Source organism: Bos indicus x Bos taurus, chromosome 4 (assembly GCF_003369695.1).
Source record: "Bos indicus x Bos taurus breed Angus x Brahman F1 hybrid chromosome 4, Bos_hybrid_MaternalHap_v2.0, whole genome shotgun sequence".
Lineage (NCBI taxonomy): Eukaryota > Metazoa > Chordata > Mammalia > Artiodactyla > Bovidae > Bos > Bos indicus x Bos taurus.
Window position 1 is genome coordinate 69,710,104 of NC_040079.1, and position 19,330 is coordinate 69,729,433.

The following is a 19,330-nucleotide window of genomic DNA, read 5'->3' on the forward strand; positions in this document are numbered from 1 at the left end:
ATAAGCATTTTTCACACAACTAAAATCCAGATCTCTAGCTTCTCTTGAAAAAGAGGCAATTCTGGCAATGCTCCCCTGTTCACTCAGGCACCTCACTGATAGCCCTGTTTGATCCTGCTGGCTTTTGTTTTGTCCCCTGATTTACCTCCAATACTTTGGCCACCTGATACAAAGAACTGACTCATTTGAAAAGACCCTGATGACAGGAAAGATTGAAGGCAGGAGGACAAGGGGATGACAGAGGATGAGATAGTTGGATGCATCACTGACTCAATGGACATGAGTTTGAGTAAACTCTGGGAGTTGGTGATGGACAGGGAGGCCTGGCATGCTACAGTCCATGGGGTTGCAAAGAGTCGGACACGACTGAGTGACTGAACTGAACTTACATAGTCTTTGGGTCCCTAACAGTTTGTGGCCAGTCTGCTGGCTACACAAGGCCAGAGTTTACAAAGAACACTGACGAGTTTCACATCCAATATGACTGCTTACTACTCGTGTAATCCCAAACAAGTCACTTAACCCTCTCCACGCCTCAGATTCTCCTTGCACAAAATGAAGATAATACGACCCATCTTAAAGGGCTGTTGAGAGGAATAAGTTAGTTTAGTAAAGCAGTGATTCTTTACGTGTCTATGGAGGGAAGGACTCTGCTCACACACTCCAGGACATGTGGCAAAGACTGGAGACATTTTTGGTTGTCACAACTGGGGGGAGTGGGGAGTGGTATCCAGGGAGGGTAGAGCCTAGGTATGCTGCTAAACCCCTTACAACTCATAGGACAGTCCCCACCACAAAAAATTATCCAACCTAAAATGTCAACAGTGCTCAGGATACCAAATCCTGACATAAAGCATTTAAAAGGAATGCTTAACACAGAGGAAGCCCTCTCAGTTATTATCAGTAATAACAGAAGCAAGCCCTAGCTGGGCCTCCCACCTCAGCTGGAGAAAACTCTTAATTTCTCAAGAGCTCCTTCTGCTACCTTGGAGGAATTTAACAAATAGGGAAATGTACTTGAAATTCCCTGGTTCTATGTCATTCATTCAGCAGGTCATTAATCAATTAAAGAACCATGAGAATATATTTTCCTAAAACAAAAAGCAAACAAGAATATCCTCTAGTGAGCAACAATGCAGTGTCAGAAAAGTAAACTGTCCTGGAAAACACGGAACACAGAAACTGGTGATTACTGCAACTTAGAAGGCACCAGACTGAATTTCCTCCAGCTCCTAGTTTAATACAGAGGATGCCCATTAATCCCAAGAAATTTTTTAGAAAACTGTGATGAGAGGGGAAGTAGAAGAGAAAGGTTTTGCTCTTTCATTTTATTAATTAATTTTTACCTTTTTTGGCTGCCCTGAGCAGCATGTGGGATCTTAGTTCCCCAACCAGGGACTGAACCCATGTCTCCTACCAGTGAAGCTCCAAGTCTTGACCACTGGATCACCAGGAAAGCCCCAAGAAATAGGCTTTAAACTAAAGAGCCTACCAAACCAGATACCAGCCACCGCTTGCCCAGGAAGATCCCGTGGGCTTAAACAGCTCAGTTGGGGATCCTTGGGGAGAGTTCCTGCTTTGAGTTGGAGTCACAACAAGAGGTGTCTTCCAGATGTAGGGCAGCTCAGTAGCAAGCAAGTCAAACAATCTGGAAAGGCCTCAGCCGTGCTAAAATACACTTAAGAGGCTACCAGGAATTCTGCAGCAGGACATCAGAACGAGTGCCAGCCCATGCTGCCATGAACCAGGAGTGCTGATCAAGCTCCGTAGCCCAGCACTGCAGGAATCTCTGACTTGTCCTCTGGCTTCAGTTTTCTCAGTCACTATTAAAAAGTGGAACTGCTGTTATTTTTTTCCCAAAACCATAAACACAGAGAACACTGATTCTTATTTGCAACAATGTGCCTTCAATACTTATAGCACAAACATCTGAGTTCCTCTCAAGGGACCCCTTGGTAACTGTAGCAGTCAGACCCTTAACTGTAACAGGAAAGAAGTTCTGCTGAATCAAGGCCAAGAAAAGCATTAAAGACGCTTCTAGCAAAGGTGAGGTAGTAACAGTTCTACAAATCTAAAAAGGCTAAACTAAAGGGCTCTATCATTTATTTAAAAAAAAAAAAAAACACTTTTCAAGTCTAAAACAAATTGTTAAATCTCTTTTAAGCTCAAGTTAACATATATTTGAACACCCACGTACAACATCGTATGCTACCAAAGATATCCAGATCGGTAAACTGCATCACAGAGCAAGACTACCAGAAGTGCTGTCAAAGAGAAGGCTTCCACTAAAGAGACAGAGGAAAGGAGCAAAGACGGACACAGTGGCACTGGTAGAACTTTGGCTGCAACTGTTTATGTAGAATGCATTTCAGGCTGCAGGCAGAGCACAAGCAATGGCACTAAAGCTGGAACGGCCAGGAGTCCAGTTTGGGGCACTGGGTTCATGGTGGAAGGACAGCACTGTAATCTGAGGCCAAATCATAACAGCTTGGACCTTCAGAAGGTGTAAGTCAGCTGCACAAACTAATTCCAGTAACATTATTCTGATTTGACTAATAGAAAAGTTGATCACCATTAAGTTATTGTGCTATGCTTAGTCACTCAGTCATGTCCAACTCTTTGTGACCCCAAAGTCACTCAGTCGTGTCCAACTCCTGGCTCCTCTGTCCATAGGATTCTCCAGGCAGGAATACTGGAGTGGGTTGCCATGCCCTACTCAAGGGATCTTCCCAACTCAGTGATCGAACTCAGGTCTCCATCATTGCAGGCAGATTTTTTACCATCTGAGTCACTTATAGGAGAGTCAAAAAGCTATCAGAAAGTAAATTCAGCTATTTGTTAATTTACTATAATTCATCAATAGTATCTCAATCATAATTAATAAAATAAGCAAACGTTAGAAATAAAGAAGGAAGAAGGAAATGGCAACCCACTCCAGTGCTCTTGCCTGGAGAATCCCAGGGACGAGGGAGCCTAGTGGGCTGCCGTCTATGGGGTCGCACAGAGTCAGACACGGCTGAAGCGACTTAGCAGCAGTAGCAGCAGAAATAAAGAATGGGTATTTTTAAATTGTAGGAGGAAACTGACCCCCTTTTCAATAATATAATTTAGAAATGAATTTTGACTCATTTTCAAAAATGATAATGCATTACTAAGAAAGAGAAGTTGTCTCCCTGAGCTGGCTCAACAGCTTCCTCAATTATAGGAAGAAACCATACTTGCCAACAGAAACCATGAACCAGCAAATGCTCAGCGATGTTCCCGTACTTGTAAGCAAATGGTTAAAGCTGGGAAAACAACACATTGTAAACTCCCTACAAAGATTTGTGAAGTTGAAATGTAAATTTTAAAGTCATTTTGAAGCCACTTTCTACTAAGAAAACCAAGGTTCACAAAGAAAGTTTACATATGCTCACTGCTGAAAAAAGAATTAAAATACAGTACGGGGCTGTTTGGGGGCTTCCCTCAGAGCTCAGTCGGTAAAGAATCTGCCTTCAATTCCTGGGTCCAAAAGATCCCCTTGAGAAGGAAATGGCAACCCACTCCAGTATTCTTAACTGGAGAATCCCATGGGCTACAGTCCATGGGGTCTCAAGAGTCAGACATGACTTAGCGACTAAACCACCATCACCACCACCAAGGGGCTATTTTAGCCCAAGTAGCAGCACTGTCTCATCTTTTTAAAAGATGCCTTGTATGAGTTTATTTAAAACTGCCTTGTATGAGTTTATGGACAGTAAATTCATGATGTTGAAATATTATATTTCTCTATATACCAAAACCCCTTGTGATGGACCGTCCATGAAGTTTAAGTATAGTAGAAAAAACATTAGGCTGAAAATTAGTAGGATGAGAATCTGATGCCAGTTCTGTCTCGAAAAGCACTGAAGAGGCTTCCCCAGTTTCACCTTTAAACTACGAGGATTGAATCATGATGTCTAAAGTGCTATTTCATAAAATATTAATTTCATAGTACAGAGTTGTTGTAATACACTCAGGGAGGTAGTGTATCACGGATCAAGCTTCAGTGACAGACTAACTGGAGTGTTCAAACCTGGGCTCCCTCAGTACCAGGTGGTAGCCTTATGCAGAAGTTTCCTCTTCTGTCAAGAAAGGATAACATTTACCTTTGCAACAGGAAAGAAGAATCAGAAAGTATATAATGCCTCTGGTATATTGCAGGCACTAAATAAAGGCAGACATTAAGTCTCTGGCCAGTAAGATAAGTTCTAATGGAGAAGAGGAATCCACTTGACAAAGCAGTTTCCTAGAACTCAGCCTGGAGAAGAGCAGGGACTGAATGCCTGGCACATAAATACTGGGGAGGACTCACAATTGGGAGTGCTGCTGCTGCTGCTGCTAAGTCGCTTCAGTCGTGTCCGACTCTGTGCAACCCCATAGACGGCAGCCCACCAGGCTCCCCAGTCCCTGGGATTCTCCAGGCAAGAACACTGGAGTGGGGTGCCATTTCCTTCTCCAATGCATGAAAGTGAAAAGGGAAAGTGAAGTCGCTCAGTCGTGTCTGACTCTTAGCGACCCCATGGACTGCAGCCTACCAGGCTCTTCCATCCATGGGATTTTCCAGGCAAGAGTACTGGAGTGGGGTGCCAATGCCTTCTCCGACAGTTGGGAGTAAGAAGGATCAAAGCAGGAAGCAGAAGATAAACAAAGGCTCAGAGTACTGCAGATAGTAACAACGAACAGGAAAGAAACAGCGTGGGACACAGTGCTTGAGGGAAGAAGACATTTTCCCATTGAGGACCACTGGTGAAAAAACATATATAGTGATTTACTACAATGATTTCATAACCAATATAAAGCAGAAAGCGGGGTTAGCATTATATGAATGTCACTAAGAAAAATGAAGAGAGCTTTGACAATTCTTTGCCTGCAATTCCCACATGGATTGAGATGATCGCAATCCTGCCCACCTCTGAGTGCCACTTCCCCCACTACTGTCCTCCCACCTCACTCTCCCCTAGGTATACCCCACTCCAGCCACACAGCTTCTCTTCTATCTCTGGAACATATCAAGCTTCTTTTTCCTTTAGCTCCTTTGCATTGTTACTTCTGCTTGGAAACTTCCAGCAGATCTTCCCATGGCTGACTCATTCTAAACATTCAGATCTCCTCCAAACTTCCTCAAGGAAATCTTTCCTGACCACCCATATCTAAATTTCCCCCCACATCCCAGTCGTGCTCCAGCCCCTGGTAATGTCTATTCTAGCATTTATCATTATCTAAAATTGTCATTTTTGTTTATATATTTATAGTATCTCCATCAAAATGGAAGATCTTGAGGGCAAGACTATTATTTAAATGTTTCCACATTCAATCCTCAACATCTACAACAAAGAATGAGATGAGGCAGAAATGAGGCGATCATCAGAAAAATTTGTTCAAAGACTCAAGTCAAACGATAATAAACATCCTTCTGTGAACCTTAGTAAGGAAAAGTCCCCTGAAGCGGTTTTAATTTCATTTCTTTAATGCAGTTTTATGCAATAATGCAGTCTTAAAGGTCAATGTCTGAGACAGATTTAAAAAGAATGAATTCTTCATGACAATACAAAACATTATATATGGATACATATATTATACAGTACACATTTTTACTTTATGAGCATGAATTATGCCCCACCTTATTAGAACCCATAAATAAAGCATCTTAGGTATCCTAAGATGTTTTGTTTCATGAGGATATATGGGTAGATGGACTATATATGTGAATTATCTTTCAGAACTCTTCTCCACAAAGAATTCTGAGATAAACTGAACTAATTCCAGTATTAGTATGGAAAGGCTTGATCTGTTATTTTGTTACCTAGCTAAGCTTATCCAAACTATTACTGAATAAAGTGATGAATTCAGTAATTTCACCTGTGAAACAGAAGAAAAATGACATGAAGATCAATTGGCACTTTAAGAGAATAAGAAAAGTTCCACAATGTTAACTCATGTTTGAATTAAAAAAAATCCCCTCTAATCCTAAACCAAAAAATAAGCATGCTACTGAGATTTCAAAATATGACCAGATACCCATGAGTGAGCAAAGCAGTGAACTGAAACCAGAGCCAGGACATTCGTGATTTGTGCTTTAATTTTTAAATTTTGGTTGGAACACAGCTTTCCTTGATGGGGGAAAAAAAAAGAGGTCAGTAAGCGACCTTGTTCCTATAACCCACGCATCAACCTAGTCACCATTCTTGGTCACCATGGAGGGCCCAAGGGGCCAGCAGAGGGCTTGATTTCACCGAGGGCTCCGCAGGATGAAGGAATGGAGACCTCTCTACTAGCATCCATCCCCTGAATGCCCACCCAAACCTTGGATGAAAAGAGGCGCCGCAATCTGCAACTTCACTTCTGTACCCATCATAAACAAGCCCGCCAAGCCCCTCCTCCTCTCCAGAGGGCGGCGAGGGCCGTACAAACAAGCCGGGATGCTCGGTTCTGACCTCCGTTCGCGGGTCTCCAGTGAGCCCCGGGCAAATCATCTGATCCCGATGACTCAGTTTTACAATCTGTCAAATAGGGTGACTAGAAACCCAGCCTACCTCATCGGGTGGTTCCGGGCCGGCCGCCCCAGGCTGGCCGGGAGACCGCGGATCTGTGGCTGCGCCCGCGGCAGTCTCCGCCGGCGGAGGGGCGGGGCTCGGCGGGGCGGGACCAGGACTCTAGTCCTGCAGAAGTCGCGCAGCCCACCGCCCGCGTACTATCGCCCCAGGACCTCCTCGAGTACCCGGCCTATGACGTCAGCACGCTGACGTCGACGCACAGAGGTCGCATCTCGCCCCAGGGACCAAAGACCCGGTAAGGGCCAGAGAGCCCCTATAGCAGAGCGGCGATTGGTGAGTGACTCTGTCAGTCATATACTGTCCAGTAAGCGTTGCGGGAAGGAGCGAGGGGCGGTCCGGCCGGCCCTGAGGAGAGAGTGGGAGTATGAAACTACGGCTGACTGAATTTTCGCGAATCCGGTTCCGCACGGTTTTCTGGTGCGTCCCTTCGCTCTCCTGATAGATACTTCTGGCTTCCCCCAGTCTTTTGGTGGCAATTTAGGGTCCAACTCTGGGAAATAATCATGGGACTGGATTTCAGGGCCCTTGGGCGCTCCAGAAGTGAAAACGTAGGACATTCAATTTCCCTGTTCAAGAGTTACCTCAGCTTTGAATTCTCCTCGGCCCCAGCCCTACCTCCACCCCGACTTAGGATACTCTCTCAGCGCTCCTAGCGCATAACACTTAAGTTTTAATAGTGGTGGTGGTGGTGGTTTAGTTGCTAAGTCGTGTCCGACTCTTGCGACCCCATGGACTGTAGCCCGCCAGGCCCCTCTGTCCGTAGGATTTTCCAGGCAAGAATGATGGAGTGGGTTGCCATTTCCTTTTCCAGGGGATCTTCCCAATCAGTTTTAATAGCAGTCAACTTTTTTTTTTTTTTAATTTGTATAGGTTTTCGCTCGAAATTGACCTTAAACTTTACTGAGACAATATACAAAAGTTGCAAGTATTTAATGTATACATTTTAATGATTTTGGACCCTGTGATACCATCACTACAAACAAGGTAATAAACATATCCATTGACAAACTTTTGATTTGAAAAGATCCATATGGTCATATGTTCCTGCTGCTGCTGCTGCTAAGTCGCTTCAGTCGTGTCCGACTCTGTGCAACCCCATAGACGGCAGCCCAGCAGGCTCCCTCGTCCCTGGGATTCTCCAGGCAAGAACACTGGAGTGGGTTGCCATTTCCTTTTCCAATGCATGAAAGTGAAAAGTGAAAGTGAAGTCACTCAGTCGTGTCCAACTGTTAGCGACCCCATGGACTGCAGCCTACCAGGGTCCTCCATCCATGGGATTTTCCAGGCAAGAGTACTAGAGTGGGGTGCCATTGCCTTCTCTCATCGTATGTTCCTAGCAGCTCTATTTACAATAGCCAAGATACAAAAATTACCCAGAAGTCCATTGACAGATGAAGGGCAAAGATATGGCACATATATACAATGGAATACTATTTAGCCATAAAAAAGAAAGAAAGAATGCCATTTGCAGCAACACAGATGGACCTAAAGATTATCATACTAAGTGAAGTAAGTCGAAGAGAAAGACAGAATAGCATACAATACCACTTATATGTGGAATCTAAAATATGATAGAAATCAACTTATCTATGAAACAGAAATTACTCACAGACATAAAGAACAGATTTGTAGTTGCCAAGGCACAGAGGAGGGGGAAGGATGGACTGGGAGTCTGGGATTAGCAGATGTAGACTATTTTATATGGAATGGATAAACAACAAGGCCCTACTGTATAGCACAGGGAACTATATTCAATATTTTATAATAAACCATAATAGAAAAGAATATTAAACAGAATTTATATGTATAACTAAATCACTTTCTGTACACCAGAAACCAACACAACATTGTAAATCAACTATACTTAAATAAAGTAAAATTTTAAAAAATACTCATCACCACTAAAAGATTTCTTGTGTCCCCTTGCACTTTTTTTAATGGTAAGAACACATAGCAAGAGAACTACTGTCTTTAAGTGAACAACTTATGTTAACTATGTGCCCTATGTTGTACAGCTAATCTCTAGAGTTTATTAATCTTATATATAACTGTAACTTTATAACCACTGAAAAATCCCTAGTTTTCTCCCCCCATCTTCTGGCAACCACCATTCTGTTGTTGGCATCTGTGAGTTTAACTATACTAAATACTTCATTTAAGTGGAATCGTGCAATATTTGTAATTCTATGACTGACTTATTTCCAGACATAATATTTTCCATGGCAATGCTGCATCTCCAGCTCTTCCCTCTGAACTTCATGTGAGCCGTGAGCTAAGCTGGACATTGATGTCTACCTTTCAGATGGTTGGTGCCATAAAAGGAACACATGCATGCAGGTAGGAAATGCTGCTACAACTGTAGATTGCCCTCTCCCCTCCCCCAAGTACAGTTCAAATTAGCCCTCACCTCACACTCCTCCAGACCAGGTACCTGAGCCCCAAAACTTCTCTGCCCCTTCCAAGTTTGGGTTCTGTGAGCACACAACTGCTGAAATAGCCCATGAGAGGTTTTAGGTCTGAACTTTGTATTCCAGAAGTCTCTGAGAATTGACTAGAAGAAACAGATGCTATAAAGAAAAAGTGATGATTGAACCAAATGAAGCAATGTCGGAGTAAGAAGGTGTCTGGTTGTGTAGCTGATTTATATAACGTGCCTTTTAAGCAATTAGAACTAGATGATGCAATTATTTGTTACCTGATTGTATTTGAAAGGCAAGAAATACATGGAGTAGCACTTTAGCTTTTGCTTCAGTCCAAAAAAAAAACAAAAACAAACAGCTGTTACTTAGATAAAAGAGCATTTAAAATGAAAAATGAATTTTTTGATAAAAATGTAGAGATACAGATGGACTTCCTGGTGGCTCAGTGGTAAAGAATCCACCTGCAATACAGAAACCACAGAAAATGTGGATTTGGTCCTGGGTTCAGGAAGATCCCCTGAAGGAGGGCATGGCAACCCACTCCAGTATTCTTGCCTGGAGAATCCGAAGGACAGAGGAGCCTGACAGTCCACAGTCCATGGGGTCGCAAAGAGTTGGACATGGCTAAAGCAACTTAGCACACACAAAAATATACATAATATTTACTCCTGGGCCCATCCATGGTATCCCAAATGGTAGGATTTCCTTTTTTAAAAATGCTGAATAACATTCCATTGTGTGCATATTCCACATTTTCTTTATCCTTTCGTCTGTTGTTGGAAGTGTGGGTTGTTTCCAGATCTTGACTGTTGTAAATTATGCTGCAATAAACATGGTAAATGAGCTTCCCCCATGGTTTAGAGAGTAAAGAATCCTCCTGCAATGCAGGAGACACGGGTTTGATCCCTGGGTCAGGAAGATCCCCTGGAGGAGGGCATGGCAACCCACTCCAGTATCCTTGCCTGGAGAACCCCATCGAGAGAACAGCCTGGCAGGCTACTGTCCATGGGGTTGCAAAAAGTCAGGTACTACTGAAGCAACTGAGAATGCACACAAAACATGGAAATGAATATATATGTTTAAGATCCTGATTTCACTTCTTTTGAATATATATCCAGGAGTAGAATTACTGGTTCAGATGGTAAAAGTTATAGAAAATATAAACAGACTAATAACAAATTAGGAAATTGAATTAGTAGTCAAAAATCTTCAAACAAGAAAAGCCAGGACTAGATGGCTTCACTGGTGAATTCTACTAAACATTTAAGGAAGAATCAGCACCAGTCTTTCTCAGACTTCTCTAAAAATTCAAAGAGGAGGCAGCATTTCCAAATCCATTTTATCAGGCCTCTATTGCCTTAATAACAAAACCATAAAAACGCATTTCAAGAAAAGAAAATTGCAGCTCCGTATCCCTGGTGAATGTATACCCAAAAATTTATAACAAAAATTCTAGCAAACAGAATTCAAGAGAATATGGACTTCTCAGATGACTCAGTAGTAAAGATCCACCTGCCAATGTAGGAGCCTGAGGAGATGCAGGTTTGTTCCCTGTGTCGGGAAGATCTCTTGGAGGAGGAAATGTCAGCCCACTCCAGTATCCTTGCCATGATAATCCTCTGGACTCAGTAGCTACAGTCCACAGGGTCACAAAGAGTCAGACATGACTGAGTGACTGAGAACACACGTCTATGCCGTGATCAAATGGAATTTATTTATGGAATGGCAGGATGGTTCAACATAATCAAATAAATCAGTATGATTCACCACATTAGCAAATGAAGGATGAAAATCATATGATCATCTCAACAGATGCAGAGAAAACATTTGACAATATTAAACCTCCCTTCCTGATAAAAGCTCTTAGCAGATTAAGTATAGACAGAAGGCACCTCAACACAATAAAGATCAGATATGAGAAACCCACAGTTAACGTATTCAATGGTGAAAAATTGAAAGCTTTCCTTCTAAGATCAGGAACAAAGCAAGGGTACCCACTCTTACCATTTATGTGCAACTTATAGGCAGTCCTAGACAGAGCAGCTAGTCAAGAAAAATAAATAAAAAGCCATCCAGGGAATTTCCTGGCAGTCCAGTGGTTAGTCCAAGCCTACACTGCTGAGGGCCTAGGTTCAGTCCCTGTCTGGGGAACTAAGATCCCACAAGTTATGTGGCATGGCCAAAAAAAGAAAAGTATTAAATAATCTTTAAAAAATTTTAAGGCATCCATATTGAAAAGGAAAGAAAATTGTCCCTATTTGTAGATGACATGATCTCATATATAGACAACTCTAAAGATGGCATCACTGACTCGATGGACATGGGTTTGGGTGAACTCCGGGAGTTGGTGATGGACAGGGAGGCCTGGCGTGCTACAATTCCTGGGATCACAAAGAGTCGGACACGACTGAGTGACTGAACTGAACTGAAAGATTATACACACGTACAATCCTATCCAGTTAGTTCAGTCACTCAGTCATGTCCGACTCTTTGTGACCCCATGGACTGCAGCATCCCAGGCTTCACTGTCTATCACCAACTACCGGAGCCTCCTCAAACTTATGTACATCACATAGGTGATGCCATCCAACCATTTCATCCTCTGTCGTCCCCTTCTCCCGCCTTCGATCTTTCCCAGCATCAGGGTCTTTTCCATTGAGTCAGTTCTTTGCATCCGGTGGCCAAAGTATTAGAGTTTCAGCTTCAGCATCAGGCCTTCCAACAAATATAATAGGACTGATCTCCTTCAGAATGGACTGGTTGGATCTCCTTGCAGGCCAAGGGACTCTCAAGAGTCTTCTCCAACACCACAGTTCAAAAGCATCAATTCTTCAGCACTCAGCTTTCTTTATAGTCCAACTCTCACATCCATACATGACTACTGGAAAAACCATAGCTTTGACTAGACAGACCTTTGTTAACAAAGTAATGTCTCTGCTTTTTAATATGCTGTCTAGGTTGGTCATAGCTTTTTTTCCAAGGAGCAAGCGTCTTTTCGTTTTATGGCTGCAGTCACCATCTGCAGGGATTTTGGAGCCCCCAAAAGTAAAATTTGTCACTGTTTCCATTGTTTCCCCATCTGTTTGTCACGAAGTGATGGGACTGGATGCCGTGATTATAGTTTTCTGAATGTTGACTTGTAAGCCAACTTTTTCACCCTCCTCTTTCACTTTCATCAAGAGGCTCTTTGGTTCTTCACTTTCTGCCATAAGGGTGGTGTCATCTGTATATCTGAGGTTATTGATATTTTTTCCAGCAATCTTGATTCCAGCTTGTGCTTCATCCAGCCCGGCGTTTCACATGATTTACTCTGCATAATAGTTAAATAAGCAGGGTGACAATATATAGCCTTGACGTACTCCTTTCCTGATTTGGAACCAGTCTGTTGTTCCATGTTCAGTTCTAACTATGCCAGCAAATCTGGAAAACTCAGCAGTGGCCATAGGACTAGAAAAGGTCAGTTTTCCAATCCCAAAGAAAAGCAATGCCAAAGAATGCTCAAACTACCACAAAATTGCACTCATGTCACACGCTAGCAAAGTAAGGCTCAAAATTCTCCAAGCCAGGCTTCAATAGTACATGAATAGTGCACTTCCAGATGTTCAAGCTGGATTTAGAAAAGGCAGAGGAACCAGAGGTCAAATTGCTAACATCTGCCAGATAATTGAAAAAGCAAGAGAGTTCCAGAAAAATATCTACTTTTGTTGTATTGACTACGCCAAAACCTTTGAGTGTGCGGATTGCAACAAACTCTGAAAAACTCTTAAAGAATTGGGAATACCAGATCACCTTACCTGCGTCCTAAGAAATCTGTGTGCAGGCCAAGAAGCAACAGTTAGAACTGGACATGGAACAATCCTATTAGAACTAATAAACAAATCCGGGAAAGTTTCAGGATACAAAATCAATATATAAAATTCAGTTGCATTTTCATACACTAATAATGAACCACCAAAGAAAAGAAATGATAAGACAGTCTCATTTTCAATAGCATCAAAATCAATAGAATGTTTAAGGATAAGTTTAACAATGAACATGAAACTGCAATACACTGATGAAAGATATTAAAACACAAATAAATGGAAAGACATCTTGTGTTCATAGATTGGAAGACTTAATATTATTAAAATGTTCAGACTACCAAAAGGAATGTATATATTCAATGCTGTTTCCATTAAAATTCCACTGGCATTTTTAAAACAAATATGAAATAATTCTAAAATTCATATAGAACACTAAAAGCCCCAGAATACCCAAAGTGACCTTAAGAAAGAAGAACAAATCTGAGAACATCACACTTCCTGATTTCAAATATATTACAAAGCTGCCATAATTAAGGCAGTGTGATAATGGGATAAAGATAAACATACAGACCGATAGGACAGAATAAAGAGCCCAGAAATAAACCCCCCCACATATAGGCAGCTGATTGTCAACAAGGGTGCCAAGAATACACAGTGGGGAAAGGATCATCTCTTCAGCAAATGGTGTTTGGAACACTGAATATTCACATGTAAAGGAATGAAAATAAACCCCTATCTTAGAACATACACAAAAATCAGTTCAAAATGGATTAAAGATTTAAACCTAAGACCCAAACCCCTAGAAAAAAATGGGAAAAGCTTCATGAGAGTAGTCTTGGCAATGATTTCATGGATGTGACACCAAAAATACAGGCAGCAAAAGGAAAAAATAGACAAATGGGACTATATCAAACCATAAGGTTCTGCACAGTAAATGAAAAAATCAACAGAGGGAACAGGAAACCTAAAAATAGAAGAAAGCATTTGCAAACTGTAAATTTAACAAAGCATAACTTCCTAAAAAATATAAGGAACTCCTACAATTCTTTAGCAAAAAAAAAAAACAAAAAATAAAACTAAAAAGATGGGTGAAGGATTTAGACATTCTCCAAAGAAGACATACAAATGACCAACAGATGAATGAAAAAGTGCTTTATGTCACTGATTATCAGAGAAATGCAAATCAAACCACCATGAGATATCACTTCACATTAGTTAAGAAGGATATTAAAAAAATAACAGGTGTTAGCAAGGATATGGAAAAATTGGAACCCTTGTACCCTATTGGTCGGAATGTAAAATGGTGCAGCCATTATGGAAAACAGCATGGTGGATTTTTGGTATGTTATGCATTCTGATGCATCTGTAGGTTATCACATTATGGATTTAATATGCATTTTGTGAATGACAAGAAATTTTAGCATCTTTTCACATGTTTGTATATCATTTGGATATTATCTTGTGAAATGCCTGTTCAAGTATTTTGCCCTTTGTAAAATTAGATTATCTGTGTTTTTCTTACTGATTTTAGTTAGTTTGCTATATTCTAGATATGATTCTTTGTCAGGTAATTGTTTTATAGATATGTTTCTTATTCTTTGACTTTTTCATTACAAAATGAATCTTTGACTTATTAGAATCTTCTGCAAATTAATACTTTTAATTAGCTTCTGGATAATGCAAGGACTTTGAAACTTTAATTTCATTTACTCAATTTCTGATTCTTATACAGTTGTTTCTTAGTTTAATTGTATTTGATCATTTTAAAACCCAACAAAATATTATTTATTTTAAATGGACAATATTAGTTTAGATCTATAGTGTCTTATTTTGCTTTCATTGTGTGTGTGTGCTAAGTCACTTCAGTTGTGTCTGACTCTTTGTGACCCTATGGACTGTTGCCCTCTCGGCTCGTCTGTCTATTGGATTCTCTAGGAAAGAATACTAGTGTGGATTGCCATGCCCTCCTCCAGAGGATTTTCCCGACCCAGGGATTGAACCCACATCTCTTAGTTCTCCTGCATTGGCAGGCAGGTTCTTTACCATTAGCACCACCTAGGAAGCCCTTGCTTTTCATTACTTTTTGCTTTTCTGAGATTAAATTTGAAATCATTTCTTTCTTTGTTAAGTTTTAGAGTGTATCTCCTGGTGACAAAATTTTACTACCAGGCTATCTAAGATGAGGTACTTAAGCTAGCTTTCCTGACTGCTTTCCATACTCTCAAATGCAACTGTTTCCTTTTCATACTTCATCCAACATTGAACTTATTCATGGTGAGAAGTTGGTCTGATACCATATACTCAATTATAGCTCAAAAAGAATTGAGCATGTTGATTGGTGTCATTAATATTTTAGTGTCCCTTAGCCTAGTATAGTGCTGTCCACCACAAGAAAAATGTTTTAGAATGTCAGTGGTGAAAACAGCAGAGTAGGCACCTTCAGTGGTCTATTCCCCTACAGAAGAATTGAAAAATTAAGCAGAAACAGTCAGAATAAAATTTGCTGGAGTCGGGAAAGCAGATGAAGTTTCAAACAACCAAGCACGTGCTGAATCAAGACAAGGCAGCTTTATAATGGTAGAAGTATTTGGGGTGTTTTGACTTGCCCTTGACTAGCCCCCTCCAAGATACTGCAGCCATCTTAAAAATATGAGAATATTTACTTAAAAAGATAAATTGTACTTTTGAATTTTAAGGATGTAAGTTATATAAAGCAGTAAGAAAGTAAGTGGAAGATGAAGGACAAGAATTATAGGAAAAGCAATGGTGGTAATAATGTTTTAATAACCTTGGGGGTAGCCATGATTGAATGGTGAGTACATGAAACTATAGGCCCCTGAATTATCTTAGTTGATAAATCATTTTAGATTCTGAGAGGACCTGTGATTGGTCATATGATGAAAGAAGAGGTTAACACATTTTTCCTAACATTTTTCTGATATTAACATTCCCTTTAGTACTAGTTTGCAACTAAAATAATCTTAGAAGTTTGTCTAAAAGGGACAGTCCTTTTAGTAATTTAATAATTAGACATATTGTTACCAAACCAAACTTGAATCTCTTTGCCCAATGCACAGCAAAGCTGATGCTTTGACACTAGGTTGTGGTGAAGGAAAATGCAATATTTATTGCAAGGAAAATGTGCAGCTTGTGCTAAAAAATTGGAACTCCCCAGTGGCTTTCAGAGACGGGTTTTTAAAGATAGTGTGAGGGAAAGGATTGCAGTGTGTGATCAACTTGAGCACAATTCTCTGATTGGTTGATGATAAGATAACAAAACACAGTTTGGGGAACTGAAATCATCTACCTCTGATTCCAGCTGGTCTAGTTTTGACATGTTGCTGGTCAGCACACAGTTAACTTCTCCTGGCTGGTGAGGATTTTAGTATCTGTAAAACAACTCAAGGATATGGCTCAGGATATTATCTAACTATTATCAACCTAGACAGCATATTAAAAAGCAGAGACATTACTTTGCCAACAAAGGTCCGTCTAGTCAAGGCTATGGTTTTTCCAGTGGTCATGTATGGATGTGAGAGTTGGACTATAAAGAAAGCTGAGTGCCGAAGAATTGATGCTTTTGAACTGTGGTGTTGGAGAAGACTCTTGAGAGTCCCTTGGACTGCAAGGAGATCCAACCAGTCAATCCTAAAGGAGATCAGTCCTAGGTGTTCATTGTAATGGTGTTGAAGCTGAAACTCCAATACTTTGGCCACCTGATGTGAAGAGCTGACTCATTGGAAAAGACCCTGATGCTGGGAAAGATTGAGGGCAGGAGGAAAAGGGGACGACAGAGGATGAGATGGCGGGATGGCATCACCGACTCGATGGACATGGGTTTGGGTGGACTCTGGGAGTTGGTGATGGACAGGGAGGCCTGGCGTGCTGCGGTTCATGGGGTCGCAAAGAGTCGGACATGACTGAGCGACTAAACTGAACTGAACTAATTATCTATGGCCTTTAAGGAGGAACGAAAGGTCTTTGATCTTGTTTTATGGGTAAACTATAATTATTTTGTCTTGCTTGACTGTCTTTGTTTGTTCATTTGTTTCAGCGTTTTCTCACCTCTCTGATTAAATTTGCCCTTTAGAACTTGATAAAGGCCTAGGACGCTAAAGCTTTTCTACGGACAGGAGGTGGGGTACAGGTAGGGATCTGTCCTCAAGAAAGCCCAGCAAGGTCCTGCTTGGTTTCAAAATCACTGATGTACATTGCAATTTAGTTCCCACTAAATATTACTACTAAATATATAAATAAGTGAAAAACCTAGGATAGGTGATTTTTTTTAATTTAAATTTATTATTTTAATTGGAGGCTAATTACTTTACAATATTGTATTGGTTCTGCCACATATCAACATGAATCCGCCACAGGCGTACACATGTTCCCCATCCTGAACCCCCCTCCTACCTCCCTCCCCGTACCATCCCTTCAGGTCATCCCTGTGCACCAGCCCCAAGGATCCTGTATCGAACCTGGACTGGCGATTTTGACTTAAAAAAAGAAAAACACACCAATCCTGGAGAAGAATGAAATAGTGGATACCTGTTAGGAAGAGTAGTATCCATACCATCTAAAAAGACATGAGTTCTGAGACAAGTTGGGATATTTGGGTCTGATCCAAGATAGACTTTAAATACTAATTTACTCTTAAACAGAATATAAATTTCTATAGAATTTAGTGAAGATACAACTTCAGTTGCAGCAGTTTAAGTATTAGAAGTCTAAAAGACTAAGTAAAACTTGACTTATGGGACCAGAGCTAATGTTAGAACTTCGTAGAAGTTTGCCAACCCAAAACATCAGTGAATTTGGTCATTCTCATCCTGTTCTCTCCTAATTTGAGGGATTTAGTTGCATTTTGGTGAGTCTGTTTAGCTCACCATGGTCTCTCACGTAATACAGGACCACAATCCCAATGAGCATCCTCTTCTGCTCCAGAGTGAGTCAAGACAGCCAGGAAGGAGGTTTTCTTGTGCCACTGTGACTCACAGAGCATGAGACTGAGTTGGTGCTCTGGAGTAGGGAACCACTGCACCCTCCCTTGCATGTGGACCTGATGTTAGCCAAGGCTGGTCAAACCACCAAATCCACATATCAAATTAGGCCTCCATATTGCAAAGTTCCTAAGAAGTCATACAGGGGTCATTGGTCTATTCTTCCCAGCTATGTTTGTAAAGTTTCACACAATGCTTATGTTGGCAGGAGGCAGCTCCTGTAAGATTCTAGTGGTAACATGTGAGGAAGGGCCAAAATAATGGCAGAATATCCAGGAAAACAGTGTTTGTCATTATCATTAGTTATTTTCAAAGAAAGTTTTCCACATCTCTTTTTTGACTTTTTGGGGTTTTGTTAGTCTTTTTGTAAGCCTCTGTAGTCTGATGTTCTTTCTATGTTAAAAAAGGAATTCACGTAAAAAGCACTGTTAGTAATCCTTAACTTTTGGAAGTACTATGTGCTTGATGTAAGATTTCTCCATAAAACTATGCTATCCATAAAAGTTTTTTTTTGTTTTTTTTTTTTTTAAGTAAAAGAATACAGGCAGCACTATAACACTGTGTTTAGTCTTGGTGAACTCATTCACTATTATCAGGAACTGATAGAGTTTGTGAGTTATTTTTTTCTGTTTAGAAAATTAGTTTGTTTAAAATTTATAATTTTAATTTTGACCCTGCTGGAGTTGGAGCTAAAGGGGTGGGGAATGGGGAAGAAGGAGAGATGGAATGGGATACAAGTAGGAAAGGGGTAGAGAATGGAGAAGAAAGAGAGATAGGATGGGAGGCAGGTAGGAAATGTAACTTATGTTATATTACATTAATTGTAATTTTGTAAGATGGTGCTGTGATTTCTGGGCCTGGAAGTTTTGTATGATTTTAACTTTTTTAAAAACATGTAAGACAAAAATTACTTTCTTAACTATTTTTAATTATAGTCATAACTATATGCACATTGCTATGAATGTTAATTATATTCAATAGTGTTAACTATATTCACACTGTTGTACAGCTCTCTGCTGCTGCTGCTGCTGCTAAGTCGCTTCAGTCGTGTCTGACTCTGTGCAACCCCATAGATGGCAGCCCACCAGGCTCCGCCGTCCCTGGGATTCTCCAGGCAAGAACACTGGAGTGCGTTGCCATTTCCTTCTGCAATGCATGAAAGTGAAAAGTGAAGGTGAAGTCACTCAGTCATGTCCGACTCTCAGTGCTCCCATGGACTGCAGCCTACCAGGCTCCTCCGTCCATGGAATTTTCCACGCAAGACAAGAGTACAGCTCTCTAGAGCTTTTTTATCTTGCAGAACTATAACTCTGTACCCATGGAACAACAGCTCCCTATCTCCCCCTTGCTCCAAATCATGGCATCTACTATTCTAATTTGTTTCTATGTATTTTACTACTTTAGATACCTCATATAAGTGGAATCATATACTATTTGTCTTTTTGTGAATAACTTACTTCGTTTCACTTAACATGATGTCCTTAAGGTTCGTCCATGTTATAGCATATGACAGGATTTCCTTCTTTTTTAAGGAT

At 40.8% G+C, this 19,330-nt stretch overlaps 1 protein-coding gene and 1 long non-coding RNA gene across 5 annotated transcripts in view; one reads left to right on the top strand and one right to left on the bottom strand.

Moving 5' to 3' along the window:
• Positions 1–6,770, bottom strand: part of STARD3NL (STARD3 N-terminal like) — a 64,300-nt gene extending 57,530 nt beyond the window's left edge. The window contains exon 1 of the mRNA XM_027539617.1: positions 6,555–6,770. The gene's annotated coding sequence lies outside the window, so the exon portion shown is untranslated. The remainder of the gene's footprint in view (positions 1–6,554) is intronic.
• Positions 6,771–6,867: 97 nt separating this feature from the next.
• The window catches only part of LOC113891514, a 187,362-nt gene continuing 174,899 nt past the window's right edge, over positions 6,868–19,330 (top strand). For 2 of the 4 annotated variants that reach the window (XR_003510785.1, XR_003510784.1), the window contains exons 1-2: positions 6,873–6,992; positions 8,781–8,912. This is a non-coding gene — a long non-coding RNA (uncharacterized LOC113891514). Of the gene's footprint in view, positions 6,993–7,445; positions 7,560–8,780; positions 8,913–19,330 lie in introns of all 4 variants that reach the window. The other 2 variants (XR_003510783.1, XR_003510782.1) reach the window with 2 other exon arrangements.